At 45.0% G+C, this 26,429-nt stretch overlaps 2 non-coding genes across 2 annotated transcripts; one reads left to right on the top strand and one right to left on the bottom strand.

The window, feature by feature from the left end:
- Positions 1–8,044: 8,044 nt before the first annotated feature.
- TRNAA-UGC (transfer RNA alanine (anticodon UGC)) lies at positions 8,045–8,116 on the top strand. Its single transcript has one exon. It is a non-coding gene; the product is annotated as a tRNA-Ala (tRNA).
- Positions 8,117–20,910: 12,794 nt separating this feature from the next.
- TRNAD-GUC (transfer RNA aspartic acid (anticodon GUC)) lies at positions 20,911–20,982 on the bottom strand. Its single transcript has one exon. It is a non-coding gene; the product is annotated as a tRNA-Asp (tRNA).
- Positions 20,983–26,429: the final 5,447 nt, after the last annotated feature.

The raw sequence follows: 26,429 nt of genomic DNA, 5'->3' as shown, positions 1-26,429 counted from the left end.
CATGAGAAATGTAAATCTAAAACTAAACATACATTGAATGCGCCTAAAAAGATTGTGATTTCTCACATTTCAGATACTGATGACAACATGGGTGACATACATGACATGGACAACAGGTCAGACATTTGGGGTTCTCAATCTCAGTCCTCCCCTCCTCCTAAAAGGTCTAAATTAGATCATTCCCCTTCTAATCCCTTCGCAGCCAAAATGATTTTGGACTCCGACGGCAATCCTAAGTTTGATCCCTCTCTCCTTAACCACCTGAACTCCACGGAATGGTTCCCCTCCTCTCATGTGGATGATTATATCGCTTCTAGATTAGGACTCCCGTTAGACAAACAGACAAGGGCTAAATTGAAGTCGGAATGTCCTAGACCAGTGTTGTCCAACCTTTTTATCGCCGCGGACCGGTAAATGTTTGATAATTTTTCCCTGGCCCGCTTGGGAGGGCGCAATGCTCTGCGCCTCGGCCGCCCGCCACAGTGAAATGATTTGAAGTTCCTCGGGCGGCCCGGTGCCGATTGATCCACGGACCGGCACAGGTCCGCGGCCCGGGGTTTGGGGAACACTGTCCTAGACCATCCCTTTTTTCCAACATCACCTCTACTCCTTCTATTGACCAACCCCTACGTGCCTTCTTTTCAAAATTGGCAAGGACCCCCGTAGGGGGGTTGACAAGGCCTGGTCTAACTGCCAGGACAAACTTTTAGACTTGGTGGGTCCTTTGGCCCGTATCTTGGATATGGTGGCGTCTGCCAGAATGGAGAATGCGGACATTGACCCAATGGATCTTTCCTTTTGGACTCAAAGAGCCTTTTGTCTCTTAGGCAATGCTAACGCTGCTATTACCATCGAGAGGAGGAAAGGCCTTCTTTTGAAGCCAGACCCCAAATTAGCTAATTTAGCTACGCTGGATCCAGGCATCAAAGCGGATAGACTTCTCTTTGGAGATTCTTTCATTAAAGACTTGGGCAAATTCGTCTCTACGTTTGCCTCCATCGACAAGGCACAAGAATCCATCAAAAAGGTGTTCAATCAACGGGTTTTTGCAAGGGCCAGTACAGGCAAGTGCCGCTCTACCGGCCGTTCTTTTCATTCGCAAGGATTCAGAGGCTCCTTCAACTCCACATATGGAGCGCAATCGTTCAAACCCCAGTTCTACCCTCAGCGAGGCCGAGGTTACCGGGGTCGAGGACAACATGGTTTCAGGAACAACAACTCACAAAGTAAGCCTTACTTCTGGCCTTACTCCAGTAGGTGGTCGATTTCATTTGTTCTCAGCAAAATGGCACTCTATAACAGCAGATCCATGGGTTCTAAATACAATTCTAGGTTAACTAATAGAATTTTACTCAACTCCACATCAGACATATTTCCCCCGTCTGCGTTTTTCAGCAGATATGTCCTCTCTCATCTCAGAAGAGATTCAATCTCGACTGTCGAAACAAGCCATCAGCTCACCCTTCCAGACCCTTCAGACTTTCTAAGCACTCTCTTTTTAGTTCCGAAGAAAAACAAAAAGATAAGACCAGTCATCAGTCTCAGAGCTTTCAACCGGTTTGTCGCCTACCAACACTTCAAAATGGAAACTATTCTCCATTTATGGGACATTCTTCTTCCTTTCGATTTCATGGTCCGTTTGGACCTACAGGGCCCATATCTTTCCATCCCTATTCATGTATATCACAGAAAATTCCTCTAATTCCAGTGGCAGAGACAAACTTACCAGTTTTCTTCCCTTCCGTTCGGCCTTTTGTCAGCACCTTGGTGCTTCACAAAACTAATGAAACCGGTAACAGCTCACCTCAGGTCCCTAGGCATCAGTTTATTAATTTACCTGGACGACATTCTCATTATGCATCAGAGTTGCCTTTCTCTTCAGTCTCATCTCCAAATCATCAATCAATCAATCAATCAATCAAAGATTTATAGAGCGCACTAATCACCCGTTAGGGTCTCAAGGCGCTGGGGGGAGCTACTGGTTGTAGAGCCATGTCTTGAGGCGTTTCCTGAATGTCAAGAGGTCTTGGGTCTGGCGAAGGTGGAGCGGTAGGGAGTTCCAGGTCTTGGCGGCTAGGTGAGAGAAGGATCTTCCTCCGGCGGTGGTCCAGCGGATGCGGATATGGAGGCGAGGGCGAGGCTGGCGGAGCGAAGATTGCGGGAGGGATGTGGAAGGTGAGTCTGTCGTTGAGGTAGGCTGGGCCTGTGTTGTGGAGGGCCTTGTGTGCGTGGATGAGGAGTTTGAAGGTGATCCTCTTTGATACTGGTAGCCAGTGAAGGTCTCTGAGGTGGGGGGAAATGTGGTCACAGAGTGGGATGTCCAGAATGAGGCGGGCGGATGCGTTCTGGATTCTTTGCAGCTTTGTTAGGAGTTTGGTTGTTATTCCTGCATATAGTTCCGTAGTCCAATCGGCTGCTGACCAGGGCGTGGATGACAGTTTTCCTGGTTTAGACGGGAATCCACTTGAAGATTTTGCGGAGCATGCGGAGAGTGTTGTAGCAGGAAGAGGAGATGGCATTGACCTGCTGAGTCATGCTGAGTGTGGAGCCCAAGATGAAGCCTAGGTTGCATGTGTGAGTGGTGGGTGTGGGTGCGGTTCCTAGGGAGGTGGGCCACCAGGAGTCATTCCAAGTTAAGGGGTTGGTGCCAAAGATGAGGATTTCTGTCTTGTCTGTGTTTAACTTGAGGTGGCTTGATTCCATCCAGCTGGCGATCGCGTGAAGTCCGTTGTGGAAGTTGTTCTTTGCAGTTGTAGGGTCTTTTGTGAGGGAGAGGATGAGCTGAGTGTCGTCTGCTTAGGAAACTATGTTGATGTGGTGGGTTCGTGCAATGTTGGCGAGGGGGGCCATGTAAACGTTGAAGAGCGTGGGGCTGAGCGAAGATCCTTGGGGAACGCCACAGATGATTCTGGAGGCTTCTGACAGGAACGGTGGGAGGCGGACTCTCTGGGTTCTGCCTGAGAGAAATGACGAGATCCAGTTGAGTGCCTTGTCGTGGATTCCAGCGTTGTGGAGGCGTGTGCGGAGAGTGTGATGACATACCATGTCGAAAATTGCGGAGAGGTCCAGGAGGATGAGTGCTGCTGTTTCTCCTTCATTGAGCATGGTCCTAATGTCGTGTGTGGCAGCAATGAGTGCAGTCTCGGTGCTGTGGTTTCTGCGGAATCCGGATTGGGAGGTGTCAAGTAACTTGCTGTCTTCCAGGAACCGGGATAGTTGGCTGTTTACGATTTTTTTGATGACCTTGGCTGGGAAGGGGAGGAGGGAGATCGGCCGGTAGTTCTTGGGGTCGTCTGGGTCTCCCTTTGGTTTCTTCAGCAGGGCGTTGATTTCTGCATGCTTCCATCTTTCTGGGAAGGTGGCTGACTCGAAGGAGCTGTTGATGGTTTTGCAGAGCTGTGGGGGCAATGATGATGTTTGCCTTATTGAAGATATGGTGTGGGCAGGGATCCGATGGTGATCCGGAGTGGATGGAGGCCATAGTGGTGGTGGTGTCCTCTATGTTGACAGGGGTCCAGATGTGGAGGAGGTGGGTGTTGCTTGAAGCGTTGGGTGTTTGTAGTCAGCTGGTGGGTCTGGGGTTTGAAGCTATTGTGGATTTCTTCTATCTTTTGACGGAAGTGGGTTGCCAGTGAGTTGCAGAACTCCTGTGATGGCGGGAGTTCGTTGGAGCAGGTCCTGGGGGTGGAGAGCTCATTAACGATGCCGAAGAGCTCTTTACTGTTGTGAGCGTTGGCGTCGATGCGGTTTTTGAAGTGGGTCCTTTTGGTGGTGCGGATCATTTGGTGATGTTTGCGTAGGGCATCCTTGAAAGCAATGTGTTCTCTTCTATTCCAGCTAGGCTTCCTTTTCAACAGGGAAAATTCTATTACAACCCCTTCACAAAGAATAGAGTTCTTGGATTTTGTGGTAGATTCTTCTTCCGCTACTCTACATCTTCCTCAACAGAAAGTAAAATCTATAAAGTCAGAAATGTTAAAGATTCTCCACAGTTCCCAAATTTCACTCAGATCCTTAGCCAGGATCGTGGGTCTCCTCCCTTCCTCAATTCAGGCTATTTTTCCCAGTACACTTCATTACCGGGCTCTCCAAAGGTTAAAGATTCGTCATCTCAGAAAAGGTCTTTCATACTCGGAAATAATCAGCTTGGACCAAGAATCTCGCTCGGAGCTTCAATGGTGGATAGACCATTTAGATGCTTGGAACAGCAGAACTATCTCTGTATAAGCCCAAGATCTTGTGTTAGAATCAGATGCAAGCCTATCGGGTTGGGGTACCTGTTGTGGTCCAATCTTGACTGGAGGTTCCTGTTGGTTAGAGGAGTCCAAATTCCATATCAATTGTTTAGAAATGCTTGTGGGCTCCTTTGCAATCAAAAGCCTAGCAAAAGACAAGGTTCAGTGCACTATCCTCCTCCGTATGGCAGTGTATCGGCTGTCCACTACATGAACCATTTAGGGGGCACCAGATCAAAACCCTTAGTGGACCTAGCAAAAAGTCTATGGGAATTTTGCTTACACAATGAAAATTCACTCACAGGAGAGTATCTACCAGGTTCGCTCAATGAGATGGCAGTCTCGTTTCCTCAGAGATTTCAGCGACTGGAATCTCCACACCTCAGTATTCCATTCTCTTCTCCACAAATGGTGTCCCTTCAATATAGACCTCTTTGCCTCTCGCCTTAACACGCAGTTACCTCAGTTTTTCAGTTGGCGTCTGGATCCTTTGGAGTTAGCCTCAGATGCTTTTCTGCAGGTTTGGTCTCCTTCAGTCAACTATGCTTTCCCTCCTTTTCTGATGATTACCAGAGTTCTCGCCCAAGTCAGAAGTCAGAATATGGTTTCTCCTCTCTTGGAATTGGTGATCAACTTCCCAGCCCTCCTTCTGCTTGTTCCTTCCCTTCTTCTGGATCCTCTGGGGCATCCACATCCTGATACTCAACAATACTCTCACACTTTCGGCTTGGAAGGTATCGGGTCTTCATGACCTTCCATTCCTATTTCGGCAGAGGCTTCAGACTTTACTAACAAAGACTGGGCTCCTGGCACCAGGAAAGCTTACAGTTCCGCCTGGTGTCTTTGGACAAGCTGGTGTATGGCAAGGGATCTCGATCCCATTTCAGCTGATATAATTTACGTAATTAATTTTCTAGCTGCCCAGGCCAGTGCAGGTAAGTCTTGCAGGACGGTCCACTTATATAGATCGGCTATTTCCATGCATCACACTTACATCAAAGGAAAACTTGTGGGGGAACATCCCCTTCTCTTCTGTCTTTTAAAGGAAGAAAAGTTTTCTATTCCTACTTTGCCCAAATACTCAAAATTATGGGACGTCAATATTGTTTTAAATTTGTTTTTATCCTGGCAAGATAATTCTGATCTATCATTGAAAATGCTTTCAGCCAAACTCACTATGTTACTTGGCCTGGTTTCCATTAAACGATTATCATCTGTCAAAGCCTTAGATATTTCTTCTCGCCAATTCACCCCAACAGGCGTGTTGTTCTCTATCAACAAACGTACTAAGACTAACTTACGTACAGTTTTTTATCTGTATTTTCCTAACCAACCCAAATTGTGTGTCAGACGATGTCTCAAGATTTATGAAGATTGCACAGCCAATCTCAGAACGCCCTTCCATTCCCAACTCCTTATTTCATTTCGTAAGCCTCATAAACCCGTAGCTTCTGCTACGCTGGCCAGATGGGTTCGTTGGGTCATGTCCCTGGCAGGTATTGACACCTCTGTTTTTGGGGCTCACTCTTCTAGAGGAATCATGGCTTCCAAGGCTTTCTGGGTGGGTTCCAGATTGGAAGACATTCTGAGATCGGCTGATTGGTCTAATGATAATGTTTTTAGAACGTTTTACTGTAAACCATTTCATACAGCAACTTTTGTAGTAATTAACGTGCTTTAAAAAAGCATAATATGAGCCTCCGGTCTTGACATAAAATGTAGATTTTCCTAGTAATTTATGACGGAAAGTCTTACTTTTTTTAAAGACACAGAGGCGAGTATTATCCCACAACAAATTCTCTATAACTGTTGTTTTTCGGTTTTTCTTCCTCCCTCACAGCACCATCTACTCAGCCTCAACCTTCCTCTTGAGCGTCAGATGGGATTTCCATCTTCAGGAACATCTTCAAGAGATCCGTCTCGTTGCCACTGGAAATCATTTCCTGTCTATTGGATTTCTTCTGCATGCCAGTCTTGGTTGAACTTTATTCAAGAACTTTGTTCTTTGTTGTTGGCAGTTTCCATCGTTCTAGCTATTTTTCCTTTGTTTTCTCGCACTGACTAGCCTTCTCGCATCAAGAAAGAGGGCTGGTCGAGGTCAAGTATGGTGACTATACTATTCCGTGCATTCCGATTGGTGTATGTTTCGATACATTTTTCATTCCCATTTGCTTTCTGTTCTCCAAGCCTCATGGGAATTATAGTTCTTGACTGCTGCTACCTAATTAAAGCAAGTTAAGAGAAGCATAATACTCGCCTCCGTGTCTTTAATAAATTTAAGACTTTCCATCATAAATTACTAGGAAAATCTACATTTATGACACTCTCTGCCTGCTATAGCGCTTTCCTCTGTGCTCCTGACAGGTAGGGGAAAAAACATGTATTTACATTTCTGATATCTGTTCCAGCAGCAGCAAACTTGCAAACCCCACGGATGACAATAGACCCCATTCAGGCCTCAATAGAAGTCAATGGCAGTGGTAGCCGGCAGGTTTAGGAGGGAGGGGGGCGGGCGGAAAGCACACATACACACACACACTCATTCTTTCACACACAGACACGCACTCACGCACGCACGCACGCATGCACGCACATCCATTAACAACACTCATAACATTCAAACATGCACGCATGCACCAAACATTCATTTTAAAACATCACACACACACATACTTACCTTTAGCCTCGAGGTCCCAGGAGGGTTGGGACTGCTACCATCCTGGGAGAAGGCAGCAGTCCCAGCCTCGCCACAGAGTAGGATGGGGTCAGTGAGACTGCTGACCCCACCCCACCCCACTCTGTGACGAAGTGTCACTGATTGACACTCGCCCTGGGCGGTTCAGGGTTTAAACCTGAAGCGCCCAGGTCGAAGTCAATGGGTGACGCTTTCCTCGTCACCCAGAGGAGGACCTCGAGGCACCTTTGCTGAGCGGAGGAGGTCACACCCATAGGAGCTGTGACCTCCTCAGCCCAATAAAGTTCAGCTCAGGCAGCCAGGAGTCTGCGCAAATCGCTCATGTCTCACTCCTGGCTGTCTGAGCTGAAAATGTGAAGAGTGTCTGTCAGGATGACCTTTGTTCAGCCTGACAGACTCTTCATGAGGGGCAAAAGGTGGGGGGCGTGGCCCCTCTGCCCTAAAGGACGAGCTGCGCCTGGGGTGAAATATATTCTCCCGATTATTTTTTAAAAACCTCCCACTTTCCTCTTCTAAAATGTTGGCATGTATGTAACACCACATTTATATGCTGGACTGAGACTTAAGGGCTGGGTGGCACAATCATGCCAGGGATTTCCACAAAATGACAAGAACTATCACCGCTATCCTAGGATAGGTATTGTGGGGTTAGGGTCACATCATGATGTTTATTTGTGAATGGGGTGTGGGAAGCATTGTTTGCCAGCACGCTGAATCACTCAAAAATCTTTAAAAAAAATTAATAACAGTAATCTCACACGTCTATTTCCAAACTAGTCCACGCCCTTTTAAGTACGTGACGTCCGGGTACGTGACTCCACAGGGCGGCATTTCACATGGCCTTTATTAACCACTGTTTATTTAAAAGCTTGAGCCATGAGGACATTTCAAAGTCACGTGGGCTATAAATTGCTTTGCACTGCTGCCAATGGCCCAGATCCCATCTGCAGGCACTCTGGTGGGAAAGAGCGGCACGCGCCCTGCAGCCAAAATAAAACCGGGTGACTAACAGACAAGAGGGAATTGAAAACGCAGAAAATATTTCTAATTATCTGGGGCCTGGACACTGGTTTCCCAGTTCTTATAAAATATTTTGCAATTTGACAGGAAGAGAGGGGATGTAGCTCAGTGGTAGAGCGCATGCTTTGCATGTATGAGGCCCCGGGTTCAATCCCCGGCATCTCCACTTCTTATTTTTTTAATTTTAGTTTTCTCCTAGTGTTTGCAGCACAGAGAAGTAGTCTGCAGTTTCATGCATGATGACTAGGGTGAGCAGATTTTCACAAGAAAAAAACAGGGACAGTAACTGACATAGAAATAGGACTAAATGTTGACACTGCACTGACCAGTGCCAACATGTAGTCCTATTTCTATGTCAATGACTATTCTGATATATTTATATATATATATATATATATATATATATATATATATATATATATATATATATATATATATATATATATGCCATATGAAACAAAACTACAGCATGGCCAAATACGTCTTTAATTTTCATGCTACAGAAACATAAACACCTCTGTAGCATGAAAATTAAAGACTTCCTCGGCTATGCTGCAGTGTGTTGCAATGGGAGCTTTGTTATTCTGGCTGCGGGTGATGGGCCCTGCAGGGGTTGATTCGCCCCCATTAAATTCTGCTGTGCTGCTTGAATAAAGTTAGCACATCATGCAACTCTTTTAAACAAAACTCTGACTGTGGTGTCATGAGAGGGCTGGTGTGAACATGAGTCTTCAGAGCACAGTGATATATGTGCCTGCTCACCCGGCCGTCTCCCAAAACCGGAACACCGGAACAGTCATCGAAAAACCAGGATTGTCCGGGCAAATACGGGATGTCTGGTCACCCTAATGATGACGTTACTCATCTGTGTTCCCTCTGTCTTTTAAACAATGGGCACACGCGCGCACTCACACGACAGTCCGATTTAATGCAAAATATACAAAAAACTGCACTCAAACTTTTATTACATCCACAGTTACACACCATAGACAAGGCTTTGGTACATAGTTCACACCAGAGATGCAGCTGGGAGACAAGGCCGCAATAAATTATTTATACCCAGATGTGCAGCTAAGAGAGAAGGCATCAGTACATTAGTTACACCTGGGGGTGCAGCTGGAGAGACAAGGCATTGGTCCATTATTTAAACCAGGCACAAAATGCACACTAACATCCAAAAGGGTTTGAGGATGCATTTTGTGTTAAGAAATAGCATTAAACGCAGCAGAACACAAATAGCGAGAAACCACTGGAGGCCACTAAATGTGCTCCCATGGTGGGTTGCTTTTCCCCAAATTACTCTTAATTATGTAAGTAGGCGTGACCACATTATTATCTGTAATTCCATGCCAAAGAGTAATGCAGGATTACCGAAAAACTCTGATTATCCCAGCATAAATAAAATTACTCCGAGCCAATGTATGAATAAGAGAAACACTCCAAAGAAGAAAAAAGAGCTCTCTCCAGACAAGGTCCTAATCAGAAGGGCAATGAGGATTTCAAGTCTCCCAAAAACTGCTTGTGTCTAATAGTGATGAGATTGTACTACACTACTGCAAAAGCCTAGCTGATGCGGTCCCCTCTCTCTCACAAATTGAATCTAGCGACACCTTCCCCAAAGGGAGGGTTGTGCCACAGCCTGGTGACTGTCACGACCTGCAAACAGGGAAAAGCCGATGAATTCTAAAATCACAGGATACAGGAGCAAGGAGCACAACCGTAATGGAAGTGTTTGCAACGCAAGGAACAGAAGACCAACTGTGCTTACATACTGACAAACAGGAAGTGACATGCAGGAAGTAGTGAAGACACCATCTTGGATTTGAGAAAAGCCACATTAAAGTAAATGGAATAATAGCTGTAGTATAAAAGGTAGGGAGCAAGGCATGCAGGGAAGGCAACAGAGACTCCTGGGAAAGAGAAAATATGGCCAAGAAGAAACAAAAAAGAAGAAAAACAGTAAGAAACAAGTAAGTAACACTAGGGGGGTAAAAGATGGGTGCAGCGTGAAACAGTTTCAGGTCACGCTGCGGCCCAAAAAACAGGTTGCAACCTGAAAAGCGGCCCGCGGCAGAAACGGCCATCCGAGATGCAACCGCCGATCTGACCGTAGCCCGCAAGTGGGACGCTGCCGGTCTTGCTGGCGTCACTGGTGACTGGGTGTTGGTGAAGAAGATCCTTAGGAGGTGATTTTTGTGACAAACACTTCTGTTAAATGTGAAGCTAACTAAAGTGGATTCACACATCACATATGAAGAGAGTGAAGACTGATGATGAAGTGGTGACAACAACCACTGACACAGAGTCGAAGAATACCAACAACATCAAATAGAACATCAACAAGCAGAAAACCTTGAAACTCAGATTTAAAGAATGAAACTGAAAACTATGGTTATGAGAACCCCCAGAGTAAATCATTTTGCTGTGGAAGATGAAAATCAGTCTGTCCCAGATGAAACAGTCGATCCGGTGGCCAGTGAGGATGAAGATGCAGCATTTGTCACAAGTGAGCCTGAGCCAAATATTGTGAACCAAGGAGACACGTGGCCTGAGTCTAGTAGAGGCAGAAAAAGATTGTGCAAGAAAATACAGAGACCAAAAACAGAGAAGAGTTAGAAAAAAACAAGACTTGGATCACAGTGAAAGTGAGCAGCCAGTAATCGCAGGATCAACAATAGAGCGCCTAGAAGAAAATGCGCAACTGATGAATGGACTTACTGTGCACAGAAGATGACAATGAAGATGTGGAAGTCCACGATCTAGTAGGTTGTCAGTTAGTAAAAGTAGGAGAACCACCGTGAACTTTGATAAATAAACTTTGAAGGAGATCAATACTGAATTTTTGTAACTATTATTTTGAGGTTTTGGATTTTTGTATGTTACATGTTTCATAGTTAAATCAATGTTATTTTGTACTTTAGGTATCCAGATGAAGACTAAAGGGTTTTCCTCTAGCTCCCAATATATGTACTGAGCCAATAAACTGAATTTCTATTAAAAAATGTAAGTCTTATTTTGATTTTTATTTTCCATTTTGTACCTATAAAAATTAGAGGTTAGATTTTTCTGATTTAAATTTTTTCCTTTTAGGAGTATGTCTCAGGTCTATAATGAGCAGACTGATACACCAGCAGCATTGAAGCTAGAAATAACTCACAAAAGCAAACAAGAACAAAGATGAAAGTCAAGCAAAGAGTAAGGGGAGCATAAACATAATGCCACGCATAAAGACAAGCATTAGAACATACGAACTTGTCTAAGGACACAATTGAGGAAAATTGATTGCATTGTGTTAGAAGTAGGAACACATATGGCAAACCTTTTTTTGGACAATGGGATTATTTGCAACATATTATGGTCCTCATTTACAAGACCCTTGTGCCACTGTTGTGTCATTGTTTTCATGCAACGGTGGTGCAAGCAGTGCGTTACATTGCTCTGCATTTACAAGTTGATCCATTCAGCCCAATGTGTCAGTTTGTAAAGCTGTGCATCATATTATACCTGTGCCAGGTATAATGTATGAAAGGTGGGCATTCCAACGAGAGGAGCCACGCAGAACTGACGCAGTGAAACTTACAACATTTCACTGTGTCGTTCTGCGACTTCACTGCGTCAGAATTTTACCGCCTGCTCAGAGCAGGCGTAAAACTGATGCAGAGCTTTCCTCAATGGGGGACTCCTGCCATTGCAGGAATGGCATACTTTTTTAAGCTACTTCAGCTATGCGTGAATTTTGCACCACAGATAGGTTAGAATTTCTGAAGCATCTGTGAAAAAGTGCAGCATAGAGCTCTGTATAGTAAACACAGCGCATCTATGGCATCGTTAGGGGGTCATAGTGCAGCACAAGATATCTGGCTCATCGCAGCCGATGCGTCAGATTCTTGTAAATGAGGCCCTATGTTCCTCCAAATATAACAAAATGAAAGTCAACCACAGTATGACACAGCAATCTGTTGATGCATTGCAGTGCAAAGTCCCAGGTATTACATTTAGGAACATCAATAGAGCTGTAAAATACAACACAATTCAGTACATGAGTGTGACAACCTTAGGACGTTTTTAGTCATTTTTAATCTGTGTGACCTAGAAACAACTTTGTGTTAAATTCTGAAGCTTATGCTGCTGCTGGTGGAGTACATGACAAATGTAGCAAATCCATACTTATGTGGGAAATGGCACCACTGCAAAACCGCATAGTTCCAGTGGCCCTGATTATGTGTAAGGTATATGGAACAGTACCTTACTAACTACCCTTATTAACTGACTGTAGGGCCTAACAATGTTAGTTGTGTGCACGTTGTGATATATTATATGAGTAAAGTAGTGTTGTCATACAGACGTTCTTTCAGAAATTGTAAATAGCAATGAGTGCCAGCACCATGCAATTCACTAACACCTTTCATGTTGAACTTTTGCACAAAATCCCCTAACAATAGGTAATTGGCATGCTCCCTCCTTAACTACAAGCCCATAAGAATCTGATACAAGTGACGTCCTATGAAGTATGCTCACTCATCTATGGATTACAATGTACCACACAGAGCAACAGGTTGACATGCTATGGCTGGTAGGCAACAGTTGTAACCAGGCACAATACTATATATAACCCCATCCTTACTCTGAGAAAGGGGAAGGACATGTTGACACACCTGGGACCCAGGCCCTTCCCAAGGATTTTTGCTGCTGTTAAGTCAGCAGCCCAGTCATGTGGACTGTACCAAGGTATGAAGGGAAAGTTTTACATGGTTTTGCATATCTGAGCCATCTGAAGCCTCAAGAGCAGTGAAGAATACAGAGGCTAGTATTACCTAGTACACTTTGAGTATAACAGACACACAGAACATATCTGAACGCATGTATTTCAGGGTGTTCACATGTGCAATGATGGAAAAAATGAGGCACCCCCCTGAACCTCCCTTATGCCCTGCACGCTTGCTCTGTAACTCAAACATACTTGTAAGTGCCACCGCTTTGAAATCTCAGCAGCCTCCAGGGGTCAGAGGGCAGAGGGAAACACTTTACAAGGCCTAATGTCCTCTCCACCACATTCAGCCATTTGCTCCTCTGCACCGGCTCAGGGAGCAGATTTATTGGCCTCTGGATCCCCAGTTAAGTGAGTGCCGCAGATGGCCCTTAGTCCAACACCATGAAAGCCTTTGTACGTCAAATCTTGTGCTTTCACACAATATGTGGAAGATAAAAAAACAACACCCTTTAACCCACTCGCTGCCAGGCCTTTTCCCCCTCAGGTGCGAGGCCTTTTTTTGGCTATTTGGGGCACTTCGCACCTAGGTTCTCATTATGTTTTGTCCGCATAAGCTACCCACGCCAAATTTGCATCCTTTTTTTCCAACATCCTCCTAGGGATTCTAGAGGTACCCATAGTTTGTGGGTTCCCCACAAGGAGACCAAAGAATTAGCCAAAATACAGTAAACATTTCGTTTTTTTTTTTTTTTAAATGGGAAAAAGGGCTGCAGAAGAAGGCTTGTGTTTTTTTCCCTGAAAATGGCATCAACAAAGGGTTTGTGGTGCTAAAATCACCATCTTCCCAGCTTTCAGGAACAGGCAGACTTGAATCAGAAAACCACATTTTTCAAAACAATTTTTGCGTTTAACTGGGACATACTCCATTTTTACTATTTTTTGTGTTTTTAGTCTCATTCCAGTTAGTGACAGAAATGGGTGTGAAACCAATGCTGGATACCGGAAAGCTAAACATTTCTGAAAAGAATACAAAATTCTGAATTCACCAAGGGGTCGTTTGTGTAGATCCTACAAGGTTTTCCTACAGAAAATAACAGGTAAAATTAAAAAATATTGAAATTGAGGTGAAAAAAACAGCCATTTCTCCCCACGTTTTACTCTGTAAATTTTTCCTGCGATGTCAGATTTTTTAAAGCAATATACCGTTATGTCTGCTGGGCTCTTCTGGTTGCGGGGATATATAGGGCATGTAGGTTCATCAAGAACCCTAGGTACCCAGAGGCAATAAATGAGCTGCACCTTGCAATGGGTTTTCATTCTATACCGAGTATACAGCAATTAATTTGCTGAAATGTAAAGAGTGAAAAATAGGTATCAAGAAAACCTTTGTATTTCCAAAATGAGCACAAGATAAGGTGTTGAGAAGCTGTGGTTATTTGCACATCTCTGAATTCCGGGATGCCCATACTAGCATGCGAATTGCAGGGTATTTCTCAAATAGACTTCTTTGTTACACACTGTCTTACATTTGGAAGGAAAAAATATAGAGAAAGACAAAGGGCAATAACACTTGTTCTGCGATTCTGTGTTCCCCCAAGTCTCCCGATAAAAATGGTACCTCACTTGCATGGGTAGGCCTAATGCCTGCGACAGGAAACTCAACATGGACACATCACAGTTTTAAATTGAAAACTGACATGTTTTTTGGAAAGTGCCTAGCTGTGGATTTTGATCTCTAGCTCAGCCGGCACCTAGGAAAACCTACCAAACCTGTGCATTTCTGAAAACTAGACACCTAGGGAAATCCAAGATGGGGTGACTTGTGGGGCTCTTACCAGCTTCATTTACCCAGAATCCTTTGCAAACCAAAAAAACACTTTTTCCTCATATTTCGGTGACAGAAAGTTCTGGAATCTGAGAGGAGCCACAAATTTCCTTCCACTAAGCTTTCCCCCAAGTCTCCTGATAAAAATGGTACCTCACTAGTGTGGGTAGGCCTAGCGCCCGCGACAGGATATGCCCCAAAACACAACGTGGACACATCACAGAAAACAGAGCTGTTTTTTGCAAAGTGCCTACCTGTAGATTTTGGCCTCTAGCTCAGCCGGCACCTAGGGAAACCTACGAAACCTGTGCATTTTTTAAAACTAGACACCTAGAGGAATCCAAGATGGGGTGACTTGTGGGGCTACCCAGAACCCTTTGCCAACCTCACAATTTGGCCCAAAAAACACTTTTTCCTCACATTTCGGTGACAGAGAGTTCAAGAATCTGAGAGGAGCCACAAATTTCCTTCCATGCAGCGTTCCCCAATGTCTCTCCATAAAATGATACCTCACTTGTGTGGGTAGGCCTAGTGCCAGCAACAGGAAATGCCCCAAAACACAACGTGGACACATCACATTTTCCCAAAGTCTAGTGGTTTCTGCCCCCTTGGGGGCAGATCGGCCTAACTACATTCGGCCGATCTGCCCTCAATGGGCGCAGAAATGGCCTAAAACAAATCCCCCCCCCCCCAAGCAGAGCGACCTTTTCCTAAGAGGTCGCTCCCCTCACGTGAAATTGACCTAATAAAAATAGGCCGACCTGCCCCCAAGGGGGGTGCAAATGGCCTAAGCATAAGGGGTCGCTCCCCACATAAAAAAAATAAACAAAAAAAATAATCCCTGGTGTCTAGGGGTTACTGACACCCCCCCAAAGGGCAGATTGGCCTAATTATAATAGGCCGATCTGCCCACAGGGGAGTGACCCTCCCCTGGCCTTAAATTAATTTGCCCCCCTGGGGAGCGCCCCTTGCCCAAGGGCCCACCCCCCCTTATTGAAATATTACAAAAAAAAAAGTCCCTGGTGTCTAGTGGGCATTTCTGCTGCCCAATCTTAATCGGGCACCGGAACTGCAGAGAGAGACATCAAAGGAAAGGAAATGCCTTTCCTTTTTTTGATGCCTCTCTCGCCCCTTCCACGAGACTGGAGGTGAAATGCTTTTGCATTTCTCCTACGATTCGCGCTGAAGGGCAGCCTCTGATGAGGTCAGACGTGATTGCGCACTGATGTCACCAGACTCCATGGGGTGGAAGGGGAAGTGATTCCACCTTCCATCCCTTCCAGGGGAGGGGAGTGATTGGCCATCAAGGGCCCATAGCAGGACGTAACCATTACGTCCTCGGCACCCGAGCGGTGCAATCGAGGACGTAACCGTTACGTCCTGGGCACCCAAGGGGTTAAAGTCTGCTTTCCAGCGATACCCCATCAATATTATCACTGTTGTTGTGCTTTTACAGACATGCTGGCACTAGTGGGTAGCAACACTGCTTAGCGGTCTATTTGAGGGGTGAAGCTGCACAAGAGGGAGCGATCTAACAAACACATGCCTTCCCATACATGGAGTGCTGAATGAAAAAGACAAAAATGGCTCCTTAAGTGTGAGCAGTGGAAAGATACAAGGCAGCCAATCAAAAGGGCTGAAGAGAGGCTGTGCTTCAGGGAAGGGAAACACAAGAAGAGGAAGGCAAACCATCAATAAGAAGGAAGCAAATGAGAGTTAGAAAAACCCAACCAATGGTAAGTTAGGGCGCGTTCTAAACTTACGGTATTATTACAATAGATCTTTTACAACCAGGCAGGTTGGGCTTACTGGTTGGTTGGACCTAACAAATTAGGCATCACATCAGCCTGGAAAAGCCACTTCTATTGCCTTTGCCAATCCTTGTTATAGTTTACTTGTATAGGAGAGTTAGGTGTAAAGCCACATAGTTGTGCCAGGATCTACTTTGCCAAGTTACATATATCAACATTGCCATACCAGAAGATAAACTGCACCAATAAATAAAGAATCACTGCAACACGAACATCCAGGTTGAAAGCTGATGCACAGGTGCTGAAGACATAACATGTTTCTTGATGTTTTTTTGTTCTGACTCTACATTTAAACATTGTAACTGCATTTATATAGCACTCACTACCTCTGAGGAGGTGTTGAGTGCGCACTGTGTATGGATGTAGGGTTGTCCACATGTTTATTGCTCTCATTCGCTTTATTCTTATCCGATGGCTTTTTTTGTCCCAGCTTGTCCATCTTGTACTTGTTCCACCCCTTGAACATAGCCTCTTCACCATCACTTTATCACCTCTCTGATGTCACAAGGACTCTCGTACTTCGACGAGACTGCCGGATTTGGGGCGGCAGCACCTCTGCGTTGTAGGCGACTGAATCCTACACCAGTTGGCAGCTGTTGGCCCAACCCTCCCGGCTCACTAGCAGCACCTCACCAAAACCCAACCGGTGAAGGTGATTTGCGGCAGCTTTGTATGGAACTCTAAAAACCCCTCAGGGAGAATCGTGGTGAAACAAGCCGTACCCTTTTCCCCCCACATACGAGTCTCTTACACACACATAAAGGGAAGAAAAGAGATGCAAAACAGTTTTCAATACATTTATTGAGAAGACTGCAATCTACAATAAAATGCATGAGCTGCATGATTAGGATAATGAGAAATTACAAAATGAGGATTGTGAAAATCAGAGATGTAAATATGAACAACCCCAACATATTATCCCAAGATGAGTATACAGTTCCTACCTACAGCCCTAACCTCTACCCCCGAGCAAGAGCGCGGTGATGTAAGCCAAACCTGCCCGGACAGTGTCCATGAGAAGCCCCCCTACCCCTGGTACCTCGGTACAAGGTCAGGCGCCAGTCCCCAGATCAGGATCCGTGGAGACACAAAGGCTGAGCTCTACCGAAAACCGGCAAGCAGCATGGGTGGAATGTCCTACAAGGTGTCTTCATAGGGGACATGTTTACGTTCATGCACAGAAGCCGGACACGGGTATGTACCTAAGCGCTGGATTGTGTAAGTAGTCTTGGGCAGGCAATACAAAATATTATTGTGTGCCTCGCATTCCGTTCTTGTGATTCCAAGGAAAAGAACATGATGCTTAGTATGTCATCGATAGCACTGATAATGACGCTGTCGCATAATAGCAGCTGATAATGCAATTAAAACAATGCCACTAAACAGACGCAATAATAAAATGAATAAAAATGAATACAGAATACAGAGCATAGTAACTGGGTAAAAGGACACAGGCCGCAAGCATAAGCTAAGCTATCACGACTAACTAAAATGGACCCACGACACAGACGGGCTGGATTCTATCATCCCACGGCCCACTTTTAGAGAGTTACATTTTTTTATTTTTGCTTAAACAGTCCGTGAGAGTACATGAGTTTTCCAGCTCTATCCCTTTTTTGCATTGCCAATGAAAATACCTCCCGACATGTTACTGTCTGCCTCGTGTTGCAAGGTCTCTCTTGTACACTTCCCACTCCCACCAACCTCCACGTCCCCCGTGCTCCACGCAGCTGTCTCGCTCATGTCACCTTCTCCACTCTCAGTGTGACTTTCCCCCATAAGCAGCTTTTCCATTCCTCTTCGTACTCCCTGGTGCTTCCCCAAACTCCTCCTTCAGTAACATCCACGCCCACCTTTTTTTAAATATTGTATTTTGTTTTTTGTGTGTGTTGGAGGGGGGAAGAGTAGCCAGGTAGCAAATTGCTGCTGGCCTTGCCGTCTTACGAAAAAAGCTCTTTCATTCTTTCTCATATATATTTTTTTTCCCGGTCCATCTTGGATCAATAAATTTAAAAAAGTGGCACCCACATTTTTTAGGCATACATTCATAATGATGTCTGCAGAATGACGTGGCCACTGCTGCGGTGTCATAGCGCTTTTAGCCAGTTCCAAATGTGAGCCCTATTGGCTTTGATAATGCTAGTTTGATGCCGTTTTCCCAGAACTGACAAACCCAACTGGGAAGGCCTGACAAAGATTCCCCAAGGAACACTACCACATAATCCCCCAACCAACCTTCTTTTTTAGGTGGAGGCAATCTTGGTTAAGGGCCTGTAGGAAGAGAAGGAAACCAACCGTACCAGAACCCCAGGGAGAAAGTCAGAGGATGACGGAAAGGTCTGGACTGGGCCACTACCAGCCATACTCACACGGGGACAAATAAATCCGCAGACGGAAGTACGAATGGTAGGGGATACAAAACATACTTAAGGGATCACTGTGGCCCCTAGCTTCAAATTATCAAAACATACTCTAACTTCCAATTAACTTTCCGTGCCAAGCAGATGGCCCAGATTTGTTCCCACTCGATACCTTCACCATTAAAATGGAAATGCAGAAAATCCTCTGTCGTTTAAGACCTTGTAATTTCCTTGACAACAAGTCGTATGCTGGATGGATAGTGCCATTGGCTTACACCCTCTTTCCTCACTCAATGAACCACGTGCGACAGTGGTTCTTAACCTCTGGTCCTGGGATCCCTTGATGTCCTCGAAGCCTACTCAGGGGGTCCACAACCGCTATGAAAATTAAATAATAACAACAGAGTAATAAAGTGTAAATAAATAAAGGAGCAGCATGTACAATTGAAAGGTTTTTTTTGTAAACATGAAGGAATTTGAAATTGGAAACTAAAAACGAAGTTATTATTTTCAGACTGATTTGTGGGAGCAGTGAAAGTGCATCAGATTGAACACAGTATTAGAGTATGGATGATGAGTGATCGCAAATGGATTTAGAAAAGCTCTCATGTGCTCATTAAAATTAAAATTTCGATTTTTCTAAAAATGCGTTTGTGAATTAAATAAAATATTTCAGCATTTGTGTATTTGTTTGATGACTGTTTGTTTCTGTATTTTTTGTGTACTGTTTTGAAGTTCAAATGACCAAAAATGATTAGGCCTGGGCCCCCGGTTTCTAGTAAGGAATCAGTAGGGGACCTTGGATTCCCCATAATGATTTAGTAGGTGCTCCAGCAACGATTAAGAGGGATCTACAGATGTGAAAAGGTTAAGAACCACTGATGTAGAACATATTCATGAAGAGGAAGAACTTAAAGGTCAGTGCTCCTTCATTCAGTTTGACTATGGAGGGAGTGGTGTTCTAGTGAGGATGTTCTCTTGTCTCCAGTGTATGGGAAATGACACGGAGGGCCTCCAGTTGGCATATATAAGTGTAAAGTACCTGAATATCCGTCTTAACACACAACTGTTTATGACTGTCAAGCATGGATCCCTCATTCATTTGAGATGTTGACATTTCTCACTCTTCTTTACAGGATTCTACTCGCCTTCTGTCCTGGGGAAGTCTCCCTCCAATTCAGTCTTCGGGGTCAAAACATCAACACTATTTAGTGTTAGTCGTGCATCGATTGTAGGACGTGGACTAATCATTGGCCTTCCCATGTTGGAATGATGACTCAAATGTGTCCCAGTGATTAATACCCCATATATATATATAAGGTCTGTGCGTTGTAGTATGTGTTCCATACTGTCACGTGCACTGCTTCTACAATAGAAGCACCTTTGCTTTAAACTGCCTCTGAAATGTTTTGCTGTGTTCATAGTACAATTCAAGTATAAACATTGCTTTCATGGTGCATTTATCATAGCTGTCAAGTTTCCCACGTCCATGCATGATGTGCTTGCTCCAGTTCAGGTCTTTTCCTTTGAATTCTGGGACTTGTAGTCATGTGTTTAATTGAATAAACAAGACTACAAGTCCAGAATTGAAAGAAAAAATACCTGGACTGGAGCAGCACATCATGTATGAACCTGGGAAACGTACTGCTGTCCGAAAATAGGGTATGCACCGCCTGAGGCTCGCTAATGAGTGCCGAATGACTACTGAATGAATGAAACTGCATTTATACCAAAGTGATGAGCCGCAGCTGTAAATGTCTGTGTTTACTTGAGTCGGGATATTATCGCTGTAACTGACGACTTTGCTAACTCTTGTTTCCTATGGTAGCAGGAACATTGAATTTATTCGGCCTCAAGGTGGTTGACAATCGAGCACGTCATTTATTTAGAAAATACTTTGCCTGTAGATATGTCCGTTCTACCTCCTTAGAGTTGTGGGTTCTTAAAATGTATGGCACAAAGTCCACACACGTAAATTACAAAATGTCCTCTGTTTGGGTCTCCTCCTGCTGTCATACCTGGTACTTAATTTACCTACATGTAAGCTATAAAAATAAAATACCCTGGGCTGACTTTCCCTGTTTTTTTGGGAAGAGTGCCCACCCAAAGAAAATAAAAAGTACTGTATCTCATTCACAAATTGATATACTTCTCATTTTAATTATATGGGGTAAATAACGTTCTACTCTCTTGTAGTAAAGTACTAAAGTCTACATTTAGCATCTGTGATTTAAAAAAATTAAAATTCTAGACCTCCCCGTCGGGGAATTGAACCCCGGTCTCCCGCGTGACAGGCGGGGATACTGACCACTATACTAACGAGGATCTCTGAAAAACCGGTTCTCAGTACCATACTTGAAGCATACTAGAGTCGGACTGTGAGTTTGTGTAATGATATTGCTTTTGTTCCTAAATTAAAATCAAAGGTAACTATTGGATGTTTCCTTCACACGATGTTCTATTACACATTAACATAAAGTGCCGGGTGCTAAACTAACCCTTCCTTTGCCGGCCACAAACCATGTGAGGGAGCCTAAGAGAGCGCATGCGCGATCCCACAGCCAATTGACAGGCGCCTCGTTTGGTCCACGACCTCGAGGCATGGAATTCGGCAGCCATCTTGGAAGAGCTTTATATTCAGTTTACGCCACATTGTAGCAGAGAACAAAACATTTCAACTTCTTCTGGCGGCTACAGTATCAGTGCAAAACCGGCATTCTAATCCAGTAATCTTTAAAATGGTTTGAAACTAATTATAATGTTATGCAAACGTTGTGTTGTTTCATAATAAATTGAAGTGATGTTGTGACCGTGCTTCTGTTCTTTAGACTGAATTAAAAACAGAGAGAGAGATATGATTAACCATTTAAACTGGCATTACACAATAACTATTAGCCCTTGAAATGTAACAATATAAAGCCTGTGAGGCTGATACTTGGGTGTCGCATTTTCGGCTGGCATACATGCCAACATTTTAGAAGAGATAAGTGGTAAATAAAAAAATAAAAAAAACAATCAGGATAATGTATTTTCTTTATTGGATTTTATTGAAGCAGACGAAATTTCAGACAGGAGACAACCAAAATAAATCCATTTTGGGCTTCAGAAACTGTGAGTCTCACGCTTGAATCAGGTCTGTTGGCATGTACATAAATGTCAACATTTGAGAAGAGAAATGTGGGAAATTAAAAAAAAAAAAAAAAAAATCGGTAGAATGTACTTCTACCATTAACTTCTACTGAAGGAGTGGCAATTTTCAGGCAGGAGACCGCCAAAATTAAGCACTTTGAGGCTTAGGAAATCTGGAGTCTCCCGCATGAATCAGGTGTATTGGCATGCATGCATGTAGAGCTCTACCAAGTACCACGCATCAGGGGTTAGACTAAACGCATTTTAGTACTGGTGACCGCATCGCCACATTAAAATGCATTAATCATGCATAATTAGAGGCCTCGACCACCCGAGGTATGCTGGAGAGCGCACGTGTGACTGTCTCCTAAAATAAAATAAATACATAAATGATGAACGAAGGCACCACACAGCCTTGAGAATCAATAAACATCACCACATCTGCGGCTAGCACTGTGTCTTTAGCAGCTAATAACCATGGGTAAACAATAACTCCAGCAGCACACACAGAGTGCTACGTGGATCCCGGGGTGGCCCCTTGCCTGTTGTTTTCCAGCACAGCACCTTCTCCCTGTGACCACAGCATGCAGGGTGATTGGCTTTCTTTGCTGCAGGGCATACCACTCAGGAGATGAGCGGCAGCTTTGTTTTTCCTTGTGTGCCTGATACAGCAGCCAGGGTGGCACCTTTTCTCCACTCGCAAGCTGGAGTCGCCCTCAGATTGGTGTTGGGGACTACAGGGCAGGAGGCGATGATGCCTATAGTTTTAATTTCCGAGTCCAATGCGAATAAAAACAACATTCACCTGGCCACCCCGCTACGTGTTGAGCGCACTGAGGGGGCACAGCTGTCCGGCCCCCAGTTGGATCATGAACATAACATGCCTGTTAGACTTTTCATCCTTAGCGTGGTCTCCCTTAACTTTTTGCCTCTGTTCCCCAGGTTATTGACGTGCGCTGGATTCTGATTTTGCTGTTTTTATTACTCTGGGCACTTTACCACTGCTAACCAGTGCTAAAGTGCAAGTGCTCCTGTTTAAAATGTGTATGTAATTGGTTCTCCATGATTGGCATATTTGTTTTACTGTTAAGTCCCTAGTAAAGTGCACTAGAGGTGCCCAGGGCCTGTAAATCAAATGTTACTAGTGGGCCTGCAGCACTGGTTGTGCCACCCACACAAGTAACCCTGTAATCATGTCTCAGACCTGCCACTGCAGTGTCTGTGTGTGTATTTTTACACTGTAAATTCGACTTGGCAAGTGTACCCACTTGCCAGGCCTAAACCTTCCCTTTTCTTACATGTAAGGCACCCCTAAGGTAGGCCCTAGGTAGCCCCAAGGGCAGGGTGCAGTGTATGGATAAGGTAGGACATATAGTAATGTGGTTTATATGTCCTGACAGTGAATATTGCCAATTTCGTTTTTCACTGTTGTAAGGCCTGTCTCTCTCATAGGATGATATGGGGGCTACCTTTAAATATGATTAAAGTGTAGATTCCCCTAGAGAGTAGATAGACATGTGGAGTTTGGGGTCCCTGAACTCACAATTTAAAAATACATCTTTTAGTAAAGTTGGTTTTGAGATTGTGTGTTTGAAAATGACACTTTTAGAAAGTGAGCATTTTCTTGCTTAAACCATTCTGTGACTCTGCCTTGTTTGTGGATTCCCTGTCTGGGCCAGTTTGACAGTTGGGTTGTTTTTCACCTCGTACTAGACAGTGACACAAAGGGGGCTGGGGTGTAGCCTGCATTTCCTAATTAACCATCTCTGCTAGGAGGGAGGGGTGGAGTGGTCACTCTCATCTGAAAGGACTGTGCCTGCCTCTAACAATGCAGACTCCAACCCCCTGGTGTGTGTCTGAGGCCTTGCCTGGGCAAGGCAGGATTTCACAAGTAGGTGTGAGTCCCCTTTGAACAAAGGTGACTTCAAAGACTAAAATGGGTATACGAAGGGCACCCAAATCTACAGACTTTAGAAACACTTCTGGAACCAAGAGGAACCTCTGCCTGGAGAAGAGCTGAATAGCTGAGGAAGAAGAGCTACCCTGCCTGTGACTGTGCTTTGTGGAGCTATCCTGCAGTTGCTGCTTCTGCCAGAGTAAGAGGGCAAAGACTGGACTTTGTGTGCCTTCCATCTTGAGAAGAAATCTCCAAGGGCTTGATCTAGAGCTTGCCTCCTGTTGTTTGAAGTCTCAGGGGGCAGCAAAGACTTCTCTCTGCCAGCACCTGGAGTCTCTGGAGAGGCTCCTACTCTGCCCTGTGGTGTCCATCCAGTTCCTGGGACCCTGAAAGGAGAAGCTGGCAGCCTAAAGACAAGAAAATCGACACACAGAGCGCCGTGCAGGGAAAAGATTGACGCGAATCCGATCTGCGGCTGAAAAAACAACGCACCGGCAACTCTGCAGCTGAGAAACGACGCTCGCAGGAAACGCGACCGAAAAATCGACGCACGGAGCAGGAGAAACGACGCGCAGCATCGCTGACAGAGGCTGGGAGATCACAACCTGCGCTGCGGGATTTTCGGATCATTGTGCGGCTGGATTTTTGACTCAAGTACCGCCGTGCGGAGTTATTTTTGACGCACACCTGCCCGTGCGGGGTTATTTTTGACGCACACCAGGTACATTTTCACTCTAGCAGCGTTGGTGTGTTTTTAAAACTACTTAAAGACTCTTTTTGATTTTTAATTGATAACTTGACTTGTGTATGGTGGATTTTTGTCATTTTGGTCTTGGTTTGTTTAGATAAATATTTCCTATTTTTCTAAACCTGTGTTGTGTCATTTTGTAGTGTTTTCATTAAGTTACTGTGTGTGTTGGTACAAATACTTTACACCTAACACTCTGAAGTTAAGTCTACTGCTCTGCCAAGCTACCAAGGGGGTAAGCAGGGGTTAGCTGAGGGTGATTCTCTTTTACCCTGAGTAGAGTGAGGGTCCTTGCTTGAACAGGGGGTAACCTGACTGTCAACCAAAGACCCCATTTCTAACATTGGTGATCAGCGGTTGGGATTTGGACTTGTATTTGTACTTGACATACAGTAATTAAGTGTACACTACTGTTTGAGTTCAGACCACTACGTGACCACATACTACTAGTCTTGTGATTTTAGTTTTTTTTCTATTTGGACTGTTTTTGCTCTGCATTCAGTTTCTTTTTTCCCTGATCCTGTGGTTGACTTTTCTGGAACTTCATTTGAGAACGTGCTTTTCAGTTTTTGGAACTTTGCACTTTTTTTAACCTCTCATCATGTCTCAGTCTGGAGATGCCCTAGCCGGAGCTGCTTTTGATTTGGAGAAATTGGAGAGCTACACAGTGGCTCAGTTGAAGCAGTTTGGTAGTAATGTTGGCTGTCCCATTAAGAGCTCATACAGGAAGGATGGGCTGCAAAAGGCGCTGAGGGCCTGGGTGACAGCCAAAGCAGCTGAGGGGCACACAGATGAGGAGCCAGAGGGAGAGGAGGAGTTGCAAGTCACTCACACTGATGTAGTGGGTGGACCTGTTGTGTCTCAGGAGAGAGTCTCCAGGGCAGGTAGCAGTGTGTCCTCCAAGGGTCTGACACCTGAAGCATTACAGGACAGACAGGCAGAGAGGGAGTACCAATTGGAGCTGAACAATCTCAGTCTAGAGATGGAACAGAGAAGGCTGGCCATTGAGGAAAGGAATTTAGCAATGGCTCATGAGCTCAGTTTAAAAGAGATAGATCAGAGGAGTCAGTCCAGTAGGGATGGTGGCAGCAATCCTACAGTGCAGCCGGAGAGAAGGGTACACATCCCAAAATACCTTGTGAGGGATTATAAGAGGGAGGATGATATCTACTTGTCGTTCAAGGGTTATGAGTCAGCTCTCCACATGAACCTGGTCCCTGAAGCTCATTGGGGGGCAGCCCTGTGGAAGCATTTTGAGGCAGAGGGGAGGGATACACTGACGGCCTTAGGGGATGCTCAGAGTCTCACCTACCCTGTCATGAAGGAGGCCTTACTCACCAGGTATGGTCTCACCCCTGAGCAGTACAAGGAGAAGTTTAGATCCTACAAGAGAAAGGAATCCCAAACATGGTTGGAATGTGTTGATTCTTTTTGCAGGTCACTGGATGGTTGGGTGAAGGGCAGTAAGGTAAACACGTATGAGGGGCTTTACAATCTGATTGCTTGGGAGCACTTGTACAGTTTATGTTTTCCAGAGCTGTGCCAACACCTGATTGACAGCAAGCTGACTGACCCCAGGAAGCTTACGCAGGAAGCGGACCGCTGGGAGAGCACCAGGGTCCAAAAGAGGTATGGGGGAGACCACGCCAAGGGTGGGCAGGGTCCCTCTCAGAAGAAAGGGGGGGGTAAGGGCAAATAGGGGGAGTTCTCTAACGGGCCCCAAAATGATTCCCAGGGTAAGGATTCCCAACCCCCCAGTGAAAAGAAGCCATGGTTGTCCAAAGGGAAGCCAGTGGCAGGTGGTCCCCCACGTAAGTGTTATGCATGTGACCAGGTGGGTCATGTGAGGGGGGACCCCAACTGCCCCAAAAGTACACCGGCACCCACTGGTGCACCGTCCCAGGGTTTGGCTAGTGCAGCGCTTGGGGAGGAGTTGGTTTCAGGTGGGCGGGAACCAGCTGAAATGACCCTTGTCTCACTAGGGGACAGTGAGATGGT

This window comes from Pleurodeles waltl, unplaced genomic scaffold (genome assembly GCF_031143425.1).
Source record: "Pleurodeles waltl isolate 20211129_DDA unplaced genomic scaffold, aPleWal1.hap1.20221129 scaffold_86, whole genome shotgun sequence".
Taxonomy (NCBI): Eukaryota; Metazoa; Chordata; class Amphibia; order Caudata; family Salamandridae; genus Pleurodeles; species Pleurodeles waltl.
The sequence above is the reverse complement of the archived record's forward strand: the minus strand, read 5'-3'. Positions and strand labels throughout refer to the sequence as shown.